Genomic DNA, 21,460 nt, shown 5'->3' with positions numbered 1-21,460 from the left:
AGAGCTAAGCAGGCAAACTGAACTCAATAGGCCTTTCTAGCAGATATTGAAGGGAATGTGAGGCTCCCCAAAAAAAGGGGGTTTTCTAAATCTGTCCCTGGGTTACCGGACTTCGTGGTGTGAACTCAAATTGGGAAACCGGTAACCCTCAAATATGCTTTACCTTTTACAATAAAGACGCTATTGAGACACTGTAATCTAGCTATAAGGGATGAATGTTTTAGATGTATGCCAATCTGAAGACACTGACAAAATTTAGCCATGTCAATATGCACCTGACCCTTCACAGCTTTTATGAAATGGACTCAAATAAAAAAAAGTAAAAAATAAAAAAAAAAAAGTAAAAAAAACTAAATGGTTACTTTAAAAAGGGAGACTATACGGTCAGGAATACAAACAGGTATTCCTGACCTTACAGTATTAAAAACCATATTAGCCCCTGGCCCCTCCGTAAAGAAGTACAAAACCCATACCTTTGTTCCAGCACCAGGCGGGTCCGCCTCCTTGACCGAGATCATAAAACTGATGAACTCATAGGAAAGCATTGGGAGGTTAAGGTGTACGTGCGGCAACAACGCTGCGCTGGCCAGTCAGAATCTCCAGATAGAGATGCATTGAATCAAAGTATCGCTATTGGGAAAGTTCAGCGTTGCACGGGACCCAGGAAGCACCTCTTGTGGCCGCAGGACGTATGTCTCTAGAGAGTAATTTAAACAGTGCCTTTTCTCTGATAGGCAGTGTTTACATTAAAATGCCTGCAGGGAAATCTGTACAAATACATTAAGTTGTAGTTCTGGTGTCTATATTGTCTGGGGAGCCTAAGCTGCACCATTTAAAGTGTTATATGAATTCAATAACTGCTAAGTGCTGATCTAAATGTCCCATTCATCCCTTGCTGGATGTAAAGTAAGGGAGCACCATTGCTTCTTTCTGATGGGCAGTCCATTTAACCCCTTAAGGACACATGACATGTGTGACATGTCATGATTCCCTTTTTTTTTTCCAGAAGTTTGGTCCTTAAGGAGTTCAAGGGCTGCACTGCATAATGCAGAATTCACAGGCTACAGGGTGGAAATCAGAACTATTTAAAGCAGTTAATTTAGGATAAAAGCCTTGATTAGTTAACTGATCCTCCTTCAGGGCTGCAGTTTTCCTATATGGCTCATTACAATGTAGACGTGATAAACATACAGAGGAAAAAACTGTTGATCTGGCAACTAGGAAAGAAATCGGCAATAAAAGACACATCCAGAGTACTAGTGCCCAACTCAGTTTTTACTTTTTTAGACACAAAAGAATTCATGATGGACAGGTGGTAGTGAACACTGTGCCAGTCTCCCATGTAGTTCATTCAGTAGTAGTTTAAGAAGCTCTCAGACTATGCCATGTTATTATTGAGAAGGTTTCTCTGGTGTCCCTATAGAAAGATCAACAAAGAAAAAGGGACCAGACTGACTGGAACTACTTGGAGGTATGAACAAGAGACATACATTTGTATATATGTGGCCCATTCCTATTGAACAATTAAAGATTAGTCTGTTAAAACCAGGTTATCCCTGGGATTAAACTAACCAGGGATTGTGAGTTTTCAGGAGCATTTCTTAAACATTGCTGTAGCACAGGGCCTCCCCAGATTGATCAATTAAAATCTTAAGATTGCACCCACCAGAATCTTTGCAGACTCCAATCTATACAGAATATGAGAACCAAGTATTCTTGGGTGCTCATGCCATAGGTAGGAGGGGGCTAGAGGGCTTATAAAAAGATTTTTTTTAAAAAAAGTGTTTACATCTTTAATATGCTACATGCTTTATACAACCGATGCATTGCATGATCTAAAAGGATTGTGTGGCTTGGTTTAATATGGAAAAAAAAACAGCACCTAGAAAAGCACTTTGATATCAAACGTACATGAAATGCGCTATGATAAACGCTGGGCTACGTTTTCTACACAAAAAAGGACAACCTAGTCATAAAGCTTTATTGTAACAAGCAAGCAGTATTGTCCAGGAAAGCCAGAAAAAGCAAAAACATGCACACACAAGCAGACATTGTGCAGCTGTTTTGACAACCCAGCAATGCTACTCAGTGGATTTCCTGAGAAGGAGACAGACTGGCCTATAGACATTTGCTCATTCAATACAGTTCACATGAAAAGTGCGTAGAATGCAATAGTGAAAGCTATTGTTTATTGTCTACTGCCCCCTTCTGGTACAAAGTGATGTTAGCACACATATCTATATATATCCATCTATCTATATACCTAAAGGGTGGGACAAAATTCAGAGTGGGGTTTGTTGAGTAAATAACTTTTTTTAAATTAATGAACCAATTTCAATTATATTATATACAACGAATGGTAAATGGATGGATATGCGTTTGACCGGGGCCATCAAAACCCTCTCTTTCTGCACATCCAGCTCGTCTTGTTGCAAATACATGTCTGTTAGTCAACTTATTGTACAGCGCTATGGAATTGGTTGGCTCTTTATAAATATTAACATCTTTTAAATGAGACGCATTTGCCACCTTGCAAAATAGGGCACATTCGATTGCATTGTTCATATCATTAGTTCATGCTTGTGACTATTGCTCAAATTTCTGCACGGATATTCTCACGAGGTTTGATTACATACACCCACTCCTTCAGATATCCCCACAGGAAGTAATCGGGAGCTGAAAGGTTGAGCAACAAAGCGGCCAATTTAATCTGGGAATTTCTTGATATTATCCACTCAGATCAATTTTGAAAATAAAATTCCACTACTTCTACTCATTGTTCCTTTGTGAAATTAGTCATGGAATGCAGGATAAAACTTACCAGGAAAGGCTAAAGGATCTTAACATGTATAGCTTGGAGGAAAGACGAGACAGGGGGGATATGATAGAAACATTTAAATACATAAAGGGAATCAACACAGTAAAGGAGAAGACTATATTTAAAAGAAGAAAAACTACCACAACAAGAGGACATAGTCTTAAATTAGAGGGACAAAGGTTTAAAAATAATATCAGGAAGTATTACTTTACTGAGAGGGTAGTGGATGCATGGAATAGCCTTCCAGCTGAAGTGGTAGAGGTTAACACAGTAAAGGAGTTTAAGCATGCGTGGGATAGGCATAAGGCTATCCTAACTATAAGATAAGGCCAGAGACTAATGAAAGTATTTAGAAAGTTGGGCAGACTAGATGGGCCGAATGGTTCTTATCTGCAGTCACATTCTATGTTTCTATGTCATGAGGAATCTCCCAAGACTCCGTTATATGTACCTTCACACTGATGCCAATGTGCTGACAGTGAAGCCAGCATATTGGCAAGAGCAGTGAAATCATCCAGCCTCTGAAAATGTTCCCAGACAGGACCAATCACAGCAGACGGGGCAGCAACGGAGGGTGGACATTACAGCGCTGTGCCTGACATTTACCCAGCAAGCATGCCAGCAGTGAGCCTAAATGTGGCAGGGGACAGGAGAACTGGCAGAGGGAATATCGTAGTTTCAAACACAAATGTTTTGCAAGCGCGACCTATTTCCAAAAACAAACACCAAAAAAGTATTTATTTAATTGGAATCCCAGGATGTTGGTTATAATTATTTTCTCTTCTGTATGGTTATTGAAAATTTTTTTTATTAATAATAAATGTATTAATAAAAACTACTTGAAAGAAATCCCAGGATGTTAATGTAATAAAATTTTTAACATTCTTTAAAAAAAGGAAATGGTCACAAAGCGCCAAGAGATGCAAAAGAATTGCTAAACTAGTACGCACATGTGTTATAGCAGGTGGAATCTTATTTTACGTTGAAGAAATGTATGCATCAACATGAACAAAGAGGCACAGGTTTACCTATTCCATGTGGGTTCATGTTCAGAAGCAAAATCATGGTGGTCATGTCATGCATTGCCTGTGGTAACTGTCTGTGTCTAGCAATTTTGTAGTTTAATAAAAACCATGAACCTACCAGGTCTACAGTCAGCTGATTTCCTCTGGCTAAGCCAATACTGATGTGAACTAAAGACTATAAATATGGGGTGTCCAACCCGATGCCCAGGATCGCTAACAGTGCAGCCTGGTTGCCATCCATGCTGCCAGGTGGCGAGGGAGACAGGGAGCACTTACAGTCTGTGCTCCTCCTGGACAGCTCCCTGTGCGCCCTGCAATGAGCGAGACGCCAGGATATTACATCATCACCGCTGTGATTGCATGTGAGTGCACATCTGATTGTGTGTGTGTGTGTGTGTGTGTGTGTATGTGTGTGTTTACGTACAAGGCTGTGTATATAGGTCTGTCATTGCGTGTGTATAGCTGTGACCGTGCATATATGTCTGTGACTATGTGTGTGTTCATCTGTGACTGTGTGTCTGATTGTGTGCGCGTATGTCTGACTGTGTGAATATGCTCCCTAAGTTGCGATCCTTAAATATGGCAATCCCACATAAGGAAAACAAATAAGATATGTATCTACTAAATATAAGAAAAGGGCTTTTGAAGTTTTATTATATAAATTATATTATAGCTTTTATATGCGGCCCAAGACAATTACTCTGCGCACAATGCGGCCCAGGGAAGTCAAAAGGTTGGACACCCATCCTATAAGCCATGAATCAAGTTTACATGTGTCTTAGAACCCAAACATGACATTTTCCCTAAAATGCATGCTTTAGCATTTTGCATCTTTTACATTACTTTTTTTTTCTTTTAGAATTAGCATTAAGTCTATGGCATATTTCCTATGTTTCCTTAATGCTGAGAGTAGTATTTCAGCTCCTGCCATGGAGGCAAAATTGTACGCTTTCAGTCACCTCAACCTTTTCCTGATACATCAAAAGAGAGCTTAACTATAAATGGAATGAAAGATAAGGAGTATTCCGACAGACTTCAGAGAGTTTCATAGACGTGGTGCTGAGATTACGACATTGCGCTGTGTCAGTCAAACTGTGTTTACTATATAATAATGCACTGAGCAGTATAGAAAGGAAAGCATGCCCTGATATACATGCTCACATTTTGTTAAATGACTGCTATATTGAAAAATATCCTCTAGGTGGTGCAATATAGCAGTTAAATTGAAATGTATTTTTTTTTTTTAAAGAATAAAATTAGCCACTCATACCTTAGTAACTGCTAGGACGCAGTTTACGAAAACAAAACATGCACATTCAAAAACAGACTGATGAGCAGATTTGAGAAGTCAATGGGTTTCAATCTGTCTGTTATTACAAAATAGAACAAATGTCCCTTTTTTCCCCCTCTCGACAGTTTTGTGCACAGTAAAGAAAACCGTTTACCAATAGAAATGTAAAAGGCTGATGCTGTAAACAACCAAAGATATCCACTCCTGTAACATAGTATAATTCTCACTTACCCAACCCCAGTCTTAAAGTAACTCAAATGGTGCAAACGCTAGTGAGAGTATGACCTATAGATGCAGAATTGTGTAGAATATAAATGTAGAATATAAACACATATACAAATAATACAAACATTTAACTTATTAATAGCTTTTTGGAAGCAATATTCTAGTTGTATTACATTGTTACAGAAAACGCATTGAATCCTTCATATATACAATTATAAGCTACTGCAGTGTAGAAATGTTTGACTTATGCTGGCAGGTGACTTATGGGCTGTCCTATGGGGTAGAGATACTGCATTCTCCAGTTTAACAGTCTGTTATAAATAATCAAATGCCACAAATTGCCAGAAGCTTGATTCCAAATATGCACACAACGGCTCATCATTGTTCCTTACACTGTGAGTTCCGTTCTTAATGCGTTACTCCAAGCACCATGACCACTTCTGGGATTTAAAGTGGCCATGATGGCTGGAGTCTTTATGTGCAGCGCTTCGCTTTGAAATGCTGCAAATACAGAGATTAACCACATAGCTGCCAGAGGTGTAACTCCATCTCTGACAGAGTCATTAGAGTTGCATTAGATGTAACTCGAACATCAATTCTGCACAAAATAGGGGTCAGACGCATGCACGCACAGCTTGATGGCAGCAGTCAATGGTGGCATGCATCCCCCCCCATATCTGACAACCTTGTCCTCCTTGACATTACTTCCCATCTGGCGAGGGGGAGACATGTCCAGCAAGGAGTATTCGGAAGCAGGTTTAGGGTTTATCACTACAATATTTAACTTTTTGTGTTGAGAGCAGGGCACCTCAGAGAGGGCTAGTCTAACCTATACACCGGTTTGTGGTTGGAGTAACTACTTATAGTTACAATAAATATCACTAATCATCAAAAACAGGAACCTACAGAGCATTGCAGAAAATATTGTTACAAACTAGTTGGTAAAAAGGCAATATTACAAATCATTTTGCAACTAGGAAACATGCACAAGTAAAAAGGACCTGTGTATCTATCTATAATGCGTGATATCAAGTGCACCTGCATTAACAGAGCTGAATGGGAATGTGTAAAACCAGGACCAGCATGGGACACACTAGAGGAGAGGGTACACAAAAACTGCGGAATCAATCAGAAGATATAAAAGAATACATGGAATGTATTTGGAGAGGGGAAATGTGACTGCTCTGCAGGATGCACTATGGACGTATAAAAATGGGGCTTATTTTTCTAAGGTCAAATGTGACCAGACCATACATTTTTAGAATACCAAATTCTACTGAATGTGCAAAAGGTGCCCATGTTTACAAATCACTTTTTATTTAAAATAAACACCACTAGGTACACATTTTGCAGAGAACAAATGTAGGTGACAGCTTGGCATGGGTATATAGCATTACAAACGCTACCATAGTTCATCAGGACAAGATCATATTCAGAAGAATCCACTAGTATAAAGAAGGTGAAGGATAACACACTAATGTGGCAAGGAATATGGAACTGCAGCACAGGATGGCAGTAAATGAACAGTAGTGTACCGAGAAACTGAGGGTGCGATACTGTTCTAATGCCCTGCGGTTACAGTAAGCTATCCCCAGTTCCCAGGTGGACAATTTTCCTTAGCCTGGGGAAGAATGACCTTATGACACAAAAAGGAGGCTCAATTACAAAACCTCCAAAGTCAGAATGACAGATCACATACTGCTTAATGGTTATATTTTCCTCAAGCACAGATACCTTAACAGGTGGCAAAATGAATGGTTTAGAACGCATCTGGATTTCTGCCATTTGTTGGCTAGAACACACTTTACAACCACAGATTATTTGCACAGGGATTCCTAGTATCAGCCTTTTGGAGGACAGGTACAAGAAAGGCTTAAAAATCGTTTGTTTTACATCTCCACTGCAGGAAGCTTCTAAAATGGTTCTGTTTGATGTTCGATAATTAATCATCTGATTTTACAATCAGCCTTTAATCTCTGCAGGCTCAGGTATCATAACAGGGGTTTTATTCTATACATGAAATAGTAATCCCATTTGCACTCTGTGTAGGTGGAAGTTATACAATGGAGAACAAGAAAAAACAAAAACAAACAAAAACAAATAACAGGTTGTTGGTGTCATGGAATGAAATGTGTGAAATTTCTATTATTGAAACCCTAGTGATACTCCCTGTTCAGGGAGCTAGGTACAAATAATCCAATTAATAAGTCATTCTATAGCAGTATAAATGTATTGTATATCTAAGTGACTACATAGCATCCTTTGTCACAGTTCTTCAGAAAGATTCAATATTTTTGAGAAGTGACAAACACCACAGATACCCTCACATGTCCCTTCATTTCTAAATACAGTTGACCTATCTTAGACATTCCAGTACGATCTGCTGGCAGTGCAGTGTTTGCTTGTTTCCGGTTTCGCTTTCACGGTAATCCTGGGGTTTCTGAAACCAGCAACACTCCTGCAGTGCATGGAATTTCGGCAAATGATATGTGTAAAGTACTTTAAGAGTTAATCCTTCTTACTCCCACAAATCTGTATTACAATATGATACAATGCCTATAGCAAGTCTGCACTAGACTGCAGATTTGTTTAGGAAGAAGAGGAGGGGAAGTTAACAAACCGAAGGCCATGTATACACTACACTGGGAGAAGGCAGCTGACATCCTGTTGCACATAAAATGCTGAAGTATTCAGGATGGCAAGGGAAGCGATACCATAAATTATATTCAATAATACTCTTTCTGAAACCGCTTGCTGGCGAAATGGGGAAAGCCAGCAAGCAGTGTAATCTTTTAAATATGTTCATTTTTTTTAGCTTTATTTGTTAAAATGGTTTTGGGAAATGTAGAAACGTTTCCTTTTACGTTTGCACCAGTATTGAGCGCACGTGACGTTTTTATCTACCTCGTTTGCTCACCATAAGGCAATAGGGGTTGTGAAGAAAGGGCTTCAGGTTTCCAATGTGGTGCCAGTGTATTAGAATTACACGGTTTGCGGTGAGATTTCTGAGCTCCTTTGCCAACTTTCAGGAATTACCATTGTTCCGGGCCATTTATTGATACTTTTAAATGGCACTCCTGTCACCCTTGATGCCATACACAAGATATACAGTCCCACGCAACTTGGTATGGCTAAGTGCTGCAGGGTTGCTGTCCCTCACACTGTGATACTTATAATTAAGGTAAAATGTGTGCATAACAGTTGTCGGGCAGACTTTTAGATGTCCTTGCCGTCCACAACAGGATTAGATAGTCGTGGAAAGTATACCATACCTCGTTGACCCCTGCTTAATCTACGCTGCCCATTCTGTCTTTTACCATAGATGGGTTCCTGGTGTCTCAAACGACCGCTCTGTATTCTTGTTAATCTTTTCTCCTTACGCTTATTTTGCATTTTAAACTAGATGTTTAACCAGATTTCTTCTTGTGGTGTGTTTTGTTTGTATGTTCTACTGTTTCTATATTTATTGCTATCCCACAGACTGTAATGGCAAGATATATATATATATAAATAAAAAAATAAAAAAAAGGGAGGATACTATTATTTTCATATTTTTTGCATATGCAGTATTGCACTGATCTGGTTATGCTATGTGTACTATTCTAAAACGTGTACATGTAGGCAATCACTTCAGGACTAGTTTTAGAACATTTCTTCCTTAATAAAACTTTTCACTTTAAATCCACCTTTTTGTCAGAGAAATTAGTAATATCACAGGGGAAAAAAAACTAAACAAAAACACAGTAGTGTTATTTAACTGGAGAACTAGTACTTTTAAAACGGATAAATAGCTTTAGGATTTCCTGGTTTTGCAGATGTTTCTCTTCTTCTGTACGCCAAAAAACACCCATTAAACCAAAATGACGTAGTGACACTGCTGGTTGGGCTTCCAATCCACACGACCTTTTGATTTTGATACAATCCCTTGTTCTATTATTGGAGTACATCGTAATAATGTTGTGGTCCTTTTTTGTACATGTTCTCTTCCGACAAAAGCAAAAAAATAAAATAAATCTGGACAGAAACTGAGCACGCATGGTTTAACTTTGCTACACAATAGGTCACTGTAGAATTTTGATTTATACAGCATGAAAATTATTATATTTCTAATGTAGAGTGTAAAGGGATAGTATATCGCTTTTTTCCCCATATTGTTTATATATATGCACTCACTATACAATGAACTTACGGTAGCCGTAGGGCATTAAATTAGGTGGTTTGCTCTCTCCTGCTCACCCTTGATGGCGTCATTACAAAATGAAATAAAAATCACTGAGTGTAGATTAGTCTTGCAATCTGTATCAGATAGCCATCAGTGATGCAAACAGATTGCGGCTTGCAGAATAATCAAAGAACAAAAAGCTTGACCAGCTTCAAAATCATAATTATCGTTAAAACTAAGGGACAATAACGGATATGATGTCACGTAAAAGTGATAACTGAATGTACAAAATAAAAAAGCACTCGAACACCAAGGACACTAATGCAAAGTTTATACTGTAATCATGTATAGTCTCCCTGTTTCTGCATCATAGCACATGTGACCAAAATACTGATGCTTGGATCAGTAATGGAGGAGGAATTTTACTCCCACCTTTGCGGCCATGATCCATGCGGCCAGTCCATTCATGCTGCGCATACCACATGCAAATCTCCCTCCTCCAACCTCTAGCTTTCTAGAAAGCATAAGCCACAGCTGTGCAAGATCTGGCTGGCAGCCAGCAAAAAGCTCCTTAGAGCCAGTTTACAAATCTGAACATGGCTATGAATGAAGCAGATAGCGGCTCACAGCTTATTGAACAGTTCCATTAATCCTATCGGAGTGGAACTGCACCTGTAGGCTGAACTACGTGTCCCATAAATCACTGCACTTTTGGGAACTTTAACATTGAAACATATTGCTTCCTTTACTAATTTTAGTTGCATTTTCTATACATTAGCTAAACAGTGCCAGAATATTATTTAGGGTTTACAATACAAAACCCATTATGAACAAAAATGCAAAAATCTGGCAAAGTGGGTAACCAGTTTAGTGAAGAAACGAGTGTACAAAATAAAACTCACCAACGACAAAGGACTAGAAAGAAAAAAAGCTAATAAAATGGAAAGGAAGAGGAATTGTGGTGGAATCTCGGTAAAAATAAATTTAGTAGGCAGAGATTACCACGTGGCATGTGTACGTGCATATGCTGACGTATCGATCAGTTGGTTGCACGAGGCAAGATACGATCAGTAGTGTACGGAGCATGTGCAAGAATACAGGATATAGTATTCCCCCTCCTCCATTGTGCTGGACAAGCCATGCGGTCAAACAGGAAGTTAATTCTTATTTGGGTTGATTGGTTGAGAGAATGTGCGGGTGGAGCTTAATATGGGAGGAGTTATATGCCTATATAAGGAGCCTGCACTATTGTCCGGGGCTCAGACTTTGCTGTATTTTGGTGACATTAGTCCCTCTGAGTCCCGATCGGTGATCCAATAAAGAATCTCTTCCTTCCTGAAGAAACCTGTGTCCATCTCTCTGTGCTTGGCTTCCGTCAGTTTCTCCGGTATCATTTGGTGCATTGGCCGGGAAGCTCATCGTTCAACGGTAGCTGAGAGGCAGAGGCGTGAGACGGTCTATCTTTGCCCACGTTCTCTACGGCTGCACCCCTGAACTTCTGCGTGGACCTCCCTTCGTCTCGGCGCCACTGGTCTGTTGTCCAGGAGATCATCGGCCTCTACGTGAGAAGTGCTGGGGTGTCCCCGTCGATGAGTGTGAACTCAGGTTCAGGAACGAGGAGGTAAGACAACTGCTGTTTTAGACGGCAGGACCCACTAGGGGTATACCGATTGTGCGGTAGGCCCAAAGGGGTTTTTGAATCTGTGTATCTGCCCCCTCTGTCGGAGGGAAGGAGCGAAGGCGCACCGCTCGATCGAACGCTCTTTAGTCAGACCGTTTGATTTGGTTAGTCAGGCGGGGCGCTCTGGTGTAAAATAGCCCTAGCCGGACACCGGTGTCTTGTCTAGACTAGCGTTCTAGGGTGTATATTTTGTTCGCTAGGTCGGAGGGACCGGGAGACTAAGCGGCGTCTGTGTAAATCCGGTTCGCTAGTTCTCATCCTATCTGGGCTAAGTGGGAAGGCGTGTAAATTTGGAACCCACTAGACTTTTGATAGTGCGACTAAGAGGCGTCTGTGTAAATTCGGTCCTCTAGCTCGTTGTATAGTGCGACTAAGAGGCGTCTGTGTAAATTCGGTTCTCTAGCTCGCTATATATGTGGTGATTGGGCAGTGTGGCTAACCAAAACGTATGTAGATTGTTTTTAGGTAGTCCATTCAAGGTACTGGCCAATAGTTTAGTTGGGAATTGTAAATGTGTTAACGATTGTTTAGTAAAGTGTATATCTTGTTAGATAGCGCGAGCTCAGCCGTCTAGCGAGAGTGTTAATAGTGTGTTGCTGTATTATAGTGCACGGTACCATAACCCTGTATATTTACTGACATTGTATAATAAGTACTAATCATTGTCGTCTATTGCATGTTTAACACCATAACCACTAATAATTGTATTGTGACCTTAACTTGTGCTTTGACCTATGCTAACCGTACTGTAACCGCTATTTGTAAAAGACGATGTTACTGGGGTGTGTTATAGACGGGTAATTCGTATATAGAGAATTATAGCGTGGGTGACTGTATAGTTACGCCAAAGGGCATAATATTGATTATATAGTGACTGGTGTAACAGCTGTGTGTGTACGGGAATTCCCTGAGTGTTTATTGTTATTGTGTACGTTTCACTTGGTAACCGTACCACGTGGTGCTGTTGCCAGAGGAAACGGGTGTGACTGTTGAATAGTACGCGTGTATAGTATTCGTTGTCGACGACGTTCCATTGTTAAGTATGGGTGCGTCGCAGTCAACGATTCCGGATCCCTTAGGTTGTATGGTGAAGAATTTTAAAAAGGGATTCAAAACTTGTGATTTTGGGGTTAAGATGTCTCCTGTGCGTTTAGTTACTTTGTGTACTAGAGAGTGGCCTACTTTGGTTGCGGCATGGCCGCCACGTGGCAGTTTGGATCTAACTCTGGTACAGCGCTTACACGTGGCTGTATCAGGTAGGCCTGAACTTTACGGCCAGTTTCCTTATATTGACTGTTGGAGACAGGCCGTAAATGACTCGCCAAAATGGCTCCAGACATGCCACGAGGAGCAGTGTCGCCTCATGGTAGCTAGGACTTGTTCGTCCACTAGGACCGGTGTTAGGCCCATTTTGGACACGCCCCCTGAGTCCGAGATCCCTTTGCCGCCCCCTTACTTTCCGTTAAGAAGAAGTGACGCAAACGCAGGAAGTCCTGCACCCCTCCCCTCATTACCCTCATCCACTTCCGCTTCCTCCTCCAGTACAGGATCCACCCCCCCTCGTACTAAATCTCCCCTTCCGGAACCAGAACCCACCCCCATTAAAAACGAATATCCTGATTTGGCGCCACTTCAGACTTCCGGTCAAGCTTCATCTAGCTCGGCTCGAAGTGTTTTATTTACGACCTTTTCCCAAAACCAACCTCCCACATCCCCATACCCTATCTCTCCCCGACCGGAACCCATGACTGACGCCTCTCTACGTAGCCCCATCCAAACCCGACAGTTGACTGGTGCCCAACAATTAAAGCATTATCAGATGCCTCTTCGCCTAAATCCCGGGTCAGCTTATATCGATGCCGCAGGTCAAATGGCACACGCTGACCCAGTCTTCGTATATGTCCCATTTACCACTACCGACCTTTTAAACTGGAAGACCCATAATTCCTCGTATACTGAGAAACCACAAGCCATGACTGATCTGTTCACCTCAATAGTACAGACGCATAATCCGACATGGGCTGATTGCCAGCAGTTATTAATGACTTTATTTAACAATGAGGAAAGGACAAGAATAAATCAAGCAGCCATTAAAGCATTAGAAGATAGAGCCCGTGCTTTGAATCAAGCTAATCCAGCAGCATGGGCCGCAACACATTATCCCAATACTGATCCCGATTGGAACGTAAATGGTGCTGATATGGTTCAACTCAGAGCCTATAGAGACGCTATAATTGCTGGCATGAAAGCAGGAGGAAAGAAAGCCATTAACATGTCGAAGACAGTTGAGGTGATCCAGAAAAGCGATGAAGCGCCCAGTGTCTTTTATGACCGATTATTGGAGGCGTACCGCTTGTACACCCCCTTTAATCCGGAAGACGCAGATAATTCCCGAATGGTTAACTCCGCCTTTGTCAGCCAAGCATACGGAGATATTAAGCGCAAGCTACAAAAGTTAGAAGGGTTTGCAGGTATGTCCATCACCCAACTAATGGAGGTAGCTAATAAGGTTTATATGAACAGGGATACAGAAAGTAAGAAAGAGGAAGAGCGCAAGATGCGTAAAAAGGCTGATATGCTAGCGGTAGCGATCGCAGGCGTAGATAGACGGGGCCCAGATAGAGGCGATAGTAGATGGAATGAGGAACCTCTAAGTAAAAATCAGTGCGCTTACTGTAGGGAAGAAGGGCATTGGAGAAATGAGTGTCCGCGAAGAGAACAGTCTGAGAGAGACAGACCTAGGTCAGGTTACGGAAACTTTAGAGGCAGAGCGAGAGGTAGAGGAGGCCCCGGAGGGAGTAATGGGTATAGAGGGAGTAATGGGAACAGAGGAAGTGTTAGGGAAGACAGGTATATTCCAGCAGCGCAAAGGTCCCGCGATAGAGAAGGTAGGGACTTTGTAGGATTGGCTGACACGGTCATGGAGGACTATTGATACCGACCGGGCTCCATCCCCCTTGGTCGAGCGGAGCCTATGGTCGATGTATCAACAGGGGGAAAAAGGAGTGCGTTCATGATCGACACTGGTGCTGAACATTCAGTGGTGACTAATCTAGTTGCTCCTCCATCTGGAAGGACTATTACTGTGATAGGAGCAACTGGAAGAAGTGCTGAAAGACCGGTTCTTAAAAGTCGACTCTGTACATTGGGAGGCCACGTAGTAAAACACCAATTCCTTTATATGCCTGAATGTCCAGTCCAATTGCTGGGACGTGATATGCTATCAAAATTACAAGCGCAGATTACGTTCCTACCAAATGGAACAACATCTTTAAAGTTTAATGGACCTTCAGGTATTATGACTTTATCCGTACCAAAGGAAGAAGAGTGGCGACTTTATACAGTGTTGACTAGCCAAAACCCTAGGAGTGATGAGACATTATTTAACATACCAGGAGTTTGGGCAGAGAACAACCCACCAGGACTGGCCCGCAATATTCCACCTATAAAAATTGAACTGAAACTTGGGGTTTATCCAGTGAGCCTAAGACAATACCACATCCCACAGAAGGCTAAGAAGAACATCCAATCCTATCTGGATAAGTTCATACGGTATGGTATCCTAAAATTCTGTACTTCCCCCTGGAACACCCCATTGCTGCCTGTTCAAAAGCCCGGTACAGATGAGTATCGACCTGTGCAGGACTTAAGAGCAGTCAATGATGCGGTTGTTAGTATACATCCAGTTGTACCCAATCCATATAACCTGCTTGCTTTAATTCCGGGCGGGGCTACTTACTTCACAGTCTTAGATCTCAAAGATGCCTTCTTTTGCCTCCGAATTGCCACAGAAAGTCAATGTATTTTCGCTTTCCAATGGGAGAACGCTGTAACGGGCTCAAAACGCCAAATGACTTGGACAAGACTGCCCCAAGGGTTTAAAAATTCACCTACCCTATTTGGTTCAGCCCTAAGTCAAGATCTATTGGATTTCGAGTCCATCCCAGGAGAGTGTGTCTTGTTACAATATGTAGATGACTTGTTGATAGCAGCAGTTACAAAAGAAAAATGTCAGCAAGCAACGCACGATCTACTACATATTCTCTGGAAGGCAGGATACAAGGTGTCTAGAAAGAAGGCTCAGTTGTGTTTGCCAACTGTCAAGTATCTGGGATTCCATATCTCTGAAGGTCAAAGGATTATGGGGCCAGAGAGAAAAGAAGCTGTCTGCCAAATACCAATACCCAAGAATAGAAGACAAGTGCGAGAATTCTTGGGGGCAGCAGGCTTCTGTAGGATATGGATTCCCAGCTATGCGATACTAGCAAAACCTCTGTACGTAGCCATCAAAGGTACAGAGCACGATCCCTTCTTATGGACCCAAGAACAGCAAACGGCATTTGAAGATGTGAAGAAGGCTTTGATGAGTGCCCCAGCATTAGGTCTACCTGATCACACACGACCATTCTACTTATATGTACACGAGCAAAGAAGAATGGCTGTGGGAGTATTGACACAGTACTTGGGATCATGGCAAAGACCTGTTGCCTACATGTCTAAGCAACTGGATGCAGTGGCCAGCGGACTTCCACCTTGTCTAAGAGCCGTAGCTGCAGCCGCCCTGCTAGTAGCTGAAGCCGATAAACTCACTCTGGGTCAAGAACTTTATGTACGAGTCCCACATGCAGTACAGACGTTGTTGGATTACAAAGGAAATCATTGGTTTAGTAACAGCCGTATGACCAAGTATCAAGCAATGTTGTGTGAAAACCCAAGAGTGCATTTAGAGACTGTAAACACCTTAAATCCAGCTACCCTTTTGCCACAACCTACTGAAAGTCAACATGATTGTTTGGAAGTAATGGATGAAGTATTCTCAAGTAGACCAGATCTTCGTGATTTTCCCATCCAGAACCCCGATGTTCAATATTATACCGACGGCAGTAGTTATGTGAAAGAAGGGATTCGCTATGCAGGATATGCAGTAACAACAATAGACAAGGTGATAGAAGCTCGGCCACTGGCGAAAGGAACATCAGCACAAAAGGCAGAATTGATAGCACTAACACGAGCGTTACAATTGGCTGAAGGTTTAAGAGTAAATATCTATACGGACTCTAAGTATGCGTTCTTAACCACTCATGCCCACGGAGCTTTGTATAAAGAAAGAGGACTACTGAATTCAGAAGGCAAAGAAATCAAATACGCAGCTGAAATCCTACAACTATTGGAAGCAGTGTGGGAGCCGAAAGAAGTCGGTATTATACATTGTCGAGCGCATCTGAGAGGAGATGGTGATGTAACCAAGGGAAATCGGATGGCAGATAGTGCAGCTAAGCGTGCTGCTGAATCAGGAAGACAGGAGTATGTGGGGCATATAGCTGCTCTTATACCAACTCCACTGTCCCAATGGACTCCAGTTTATACAGCTCAAGAAGAGGAGTGGTTAAAGACTGAACCGGGAAAGTATTTGGAGAACAAGTGGTATCAGCTAGAAGATGGAAGAATAGTTATACCAGCATCACTAGCAGTAGAAATTGTCCAGAACTATCATAACGGGACACATTCTGGGAGAGACAGTACAGAAGAATCTCTCAGGAAACATTTCTACATACCAAGATTGTCCAACTTGACTCAGGCCATTGTACGTAGATGTGTAACGTGTGCTAAAAATAATGCAAGACAAGGACCAGTAAAGCCACCAGGAGTCCAGTTTATGGGGGGACTCCCCATGTCCGATCTACAAATAGACTTTACAGTGATGCCTAAATCGGGTGGACATCGTTACCTGCTGGTAATTGTGTGCACCTATTCAGGCTGGGTAGAAGCATGTCCTACTCGTACAGAGAAAGCAGGAGAAGTTGTAAGATTCCTGCTACGAGAAATAATACCCCGATATGGACTACCCTGTTCTATAGGATCGGACAATGGTCCAGCTTTTGTTCACCAGTGCCTACAACAACTGACTCATATGCTTGGTATAAAGTGGAGGCTTCATACTGCATATAGACCCCAGAGTTCTGGTAAGGTAGAGAGAATGAATAGAACTATTAAGAACCAGTTGGCTAAAATGTGTCAGGAAACCCAACTTAAGTGGAACGTTCTCTTACCTATAGCTTTATTGCGAATCCGCAGTACCCCTACCAGAAGGATGGGCCTCTCTCCTTTTGAAATTATGTATGGGCGACCACCTCCCGTACTTGGTAACTTAAGGGGGGATTTGAGTCAGTTGGGAGAAGGAATTACCCGGCAGCAGGTTGTAGAGTTGGGTAAGACTATGGAGGAGGTACAGAAATGGGTACAAGATAGATTACCTGTGAATATTTATCCCCCTGTTCATAGTTATCATCCAGGAGACCAAGTGTGGATTAAAGAGTGGAATAATGTACCGTTAGGGCCCAAGTGGAGAGGTCCTTATGTTGTTCTTTTGTCTACCCCTACAGCGATAAAAGTAGCCGAAGTGACTCCGTGGATACATCACTCCAGGGTTAAGCCAGCAGCAGTCGATTCTTGGCAAGTTACAGCAGATCCAGAGAATCCCTGCAAGATCCGGTTGAAACGCACTACTCAGTCGGAGTAACGAGGAATTATTGTGGATTACAAATTTTATTGTTACAGGTGTGAGTGAGAAGGCCATAATAAAGCCTGTCCGCTTACCATCACATAGTGTATAAGCCAGGAAAGTCTCGAAGGGACACCTGTGAAGACGAGCAGAACTCCATTCCCTGCAGCCCTCACATCCTGGAAGCTGAGGTTCCATCGCACGGACGAAGACTGAGGATGACGGCGAAAGATGTGCTTTTGATTGTGTTTATTTACATGTGTTTTTATATTCAGGAAGGTAGAGGTACCGACACTCCTAGCTGTGAGGTATGCATTAAGACTACGAGAACAGGTAACCATATTTCCCAAACCCTAATTTGGCATTCACAATACGAGTGTAAAGGAGAGGTATCAAGATGTAGATACCTAAATATAGACTATAGTGTGTGCCATTTAGGAGTAGGAGAACCTAAGTGCTTCAGTCCAGAGTATCAACCTCGTACAATTTGGTTGACTCTCAGGAATGGAGATCCTCAGGGGACCCTAATTAATAAGACGGTGTTAGAATCCGTACATTCTTCGGGTGTTCTGCTATTTGATGCGTGTAAAGCAATATCGAGTGGTAGAAAACCGTGGAATGTATGTGGGGATCTTAGATGGGAGAGGACGTATGGGTCTAATGATAAATATATTTGTCCCAGTAGTAAAAATAAATATGTAAGTCCTAGATGCCCAAATAAAGACTATAACTTTTGCCCATATTGGTCTTGTGTGGGGTGGGCGACTTGGGGACAGACAGTAGATAAAGACATGATAGTGACTAAGTTGCCGACTAGCCCTTATTGTAAGTCTATGGAATGCAACCCAGTCCATATACTTATTAATAACCCCGACAAGTTCCTAGATAAGTATGGAAATTTATTTGGGTTTCAGATATACGGGACGGGTTTAGATCCTGGGACATTATTGTTTATAGGAATAGAGACTGATACGGTATCCTCCCAGACTCATCAAGTATACCATTCCTTTTATGAAGAGATGAGTATAGATAATAAGATCCCCCATAACGCTAAAAACCTGTTCATAGACCTAGCTGAAAGTATTGCCGGTAGTCTTAATGTTACCAACTGCTATGTGTGTGGAGGTACTAACATGGGAGACCAATGGCCTTGGGAAGCAAAGGAGGTAATGTCCGGTTCTGAGGCAGTTGACCAACTAATATCTACACAAGCCGATTATCATATGAGTGTTAGAGGTAAATCTGAGTGGAGATTAAAGACCTCCATCATAGGTTATGTTTGCATAGCAAGGAAAGGAATAATGTATAATACTTCTGTAGGAGAATTAACTTGTCTAGGGCAAAAAGCTTATGATGATGATACTAAAAATACAACTTGGTGGTCGGCTTCAAATGTCTCAGAACCATCAAACCCGTTTGCTAGATACGCCAATTTAAAGGATGTGTGGTTTGATCTATCTATCACATCTACCTGGAGAGCCCCAGCAAATTTGTACTGGATCTGTGGTAAGAAAGCCTATTCGGAGCTGCCACAGGACTGGGAAGGGGCATGTGTGTTGGGTATGCTCAAACCATCCTTCTTCTTGTTACCGATTGAAACAGGTGAGACTTTAGGTGTTAAAGTGTATGATGTGAATCATAGGAAGAAAAGGGGACCCTTAGAGATAGGCACCTGGGAAGATAATGAATGGCCTCCCCAGCGTATCATAGATTATTATGGGCCAGCCACGTGGGCAGAAGATGGTACCTTTGGTTATAGAACCCCTATTTATATGCTCAACCGCATTATAAGATTACAGGCGGTGGTTGAGATTATCACAAATGAGACATCACAAGCGCTCAATCTCCTAGTGAAACATAATACCAGGATGAGGACAGCAGTATACCAGAATAGATTAGCCTTGGATTACCTTTTGGCAGTAGAGGGAGGTGTATGTGGGAAGTTTAACCTAAGCAATTGCTGTCTTCAAATAGATGACGAAGGGCAAGCAATAGCTGAGCTTACTAGCCATATGGTTAAACTAGCGCATGTGCCTACTCAGGTATGGAAAGGGTACAATCCAAGTAGTTGGTTTGGTAGCTGGTATGAGTGGTTTGGAGGGCTTAAGGCAGTGGTAGGTGGAGTCCTACTGATTTTACTGTTGTGTCTACTCCTACCGTGTCTTATACCCTTAGTAGTTAGGTCTGTGCAAAGCCTGATAGGAAGTATAGCAGAGAGGAAGGCTGCTGCACAGATAATGGCGATATATAAATATAAGGCTCTAGATCAGGGAGAACCAATGCAAGAAGATGAATGTTGAAGATTCACATCATAAGATAAGTCTGGTCTGGTTCAAGGTAACTTGCGGTGTATGCAAACTAAGGTTAAGTGATGCCTCAAGTAATTGTAAAATATCAAGAGGCATCAAAGGGGGGAATGTGGTGGAATCTCGGTAAAAATAAATTTAGTAGGCCGAGATTACCACGTGGCATGTGTACGTGCATATGCTGACGTATCGATCAGTTGGTTGCACGAGGCAAGATACGATCAGTAGTGTACGGAGCATGTGCAAGAATACAGGATATAGTATTCCCCCTCCTCCATTGTGCTGGACAAGCCATGCGGTCAAACAGGAAGTTAATTCTTATTTGGGTTGATTGGTTGAGAGAATGTGCGGGTGGAGCTTAATATGGGAGGAGTTATATGCCTATATAACGAGCCTGCACTATTGTCCGGGGCTCAGACTTTGCTGTATTTTGGTGACATTAGTCCCTCTGAGTCCCGATCGGTGATCCAATAAAGAATCTCTTCCTTCCTGAAGAAACCTGTGTCCATCTCTCCGTGCTTGGTTTCCGTCAGTTTCTCCGGTATCAGAATCAGGGATACAGACTGGAAGAATATGTCACACTATAAGGTTTCATTTTGAACATGGGCTTATTTTTATGTATTCTTTGTGTAAAGAACTAAAGCAAAACTGACATTTTATTTACCAACTAAAGCTTTAAGAAAAAGGGGGAAAAAATTATTTCGACTAAACACACATATCTACATTCCTTTGTACATAGCGCTTAACCATTTGAATGGTCAGCTCCCATACTATGCAACAAATAAAAGGAAAGTCATTTTCCAAAGTTAGAAACATGCCGCTAGCTACAGTTACAACGAATCCACCAATACATTGAAAACATAGCAGCAAGAATGATTTGTTTGTGGGGAGAAACGATCACATGTTGAACTTGACTGATGAGCATTTTCATTTTAACATCATTAATGGGACATTATGCATTAAAAGCATGTCATGTCTTTGAAGTGGTTATAATGCCTGGAGTTCTGTGGTGGCACCTTTCACAGTCATTCATTGATGGTATGAGTTGGTATGCTATGGCAGAGTATACATTTTTACCTTAAATGGACACTCCAGGCACCCAGACCACTTCTGCCCATTGGAGTGGTCTGGGTGCCATCTCCCACTACTTTTAACCCTGCAAGTGTAATTATTGCAGGTTTTTTTTTTATAAACTGCAATAATTACATTGCAGGGTTAACTCCTCCTCTAGTGGCTGTCTACTAGATAGCCACTAAAGGGCACTTCCTTGTCGACAGCACAGAAAACCTGTGCTAGAGCGTCGCTGGACTTCCTCACGCCGTGTGAGGACCTCCAGCGTCGCTCATTTCCCCAAAGGAAAGCATTTTCAATGCTTTCCTATGGGGAGTTCTAATGCACATGCGCGGCATTGCTGCGCATGTGCATTAGGTCTCCCCGGCCGGTGGGCGGG

At 41.9% G+C, this 21,460-nt stretch overlaps 1 protein-coding gene across 5 annotated transcripts in view; it reads right to left on the bottom strand.

Annotated features, from left to right (window-relative positions):
* The window catches only part of CYRIA (CYFIP related Rac1 interactor A), an 81,256-nt gene that overhangs the window by 23,035 nt on the left and 36,761 nt on the right, over positions 1–21,460 (bottom strand). The gene's annotated exons all lie outside the window — the stretch shown is intronic.

Source organism: Pelobates fuscus, chromosome 2 (genome assembly GCF_036172605.1).
Source record: "Pelobates fuscus isolate aPelFus1 chromosome 2, aPelFus1.pri, whole genome shotgun sequence".
NCBI lineage: Eukaryota > Metazoa > Chordata > Amphibia > Anura > Pelobatidae > Pelobates > Pelobates fuscus.
Note: the sequence above shows the minus strand (reverse complement) of the source record. Positions and strands in the feature narration are given on the sequence as shown.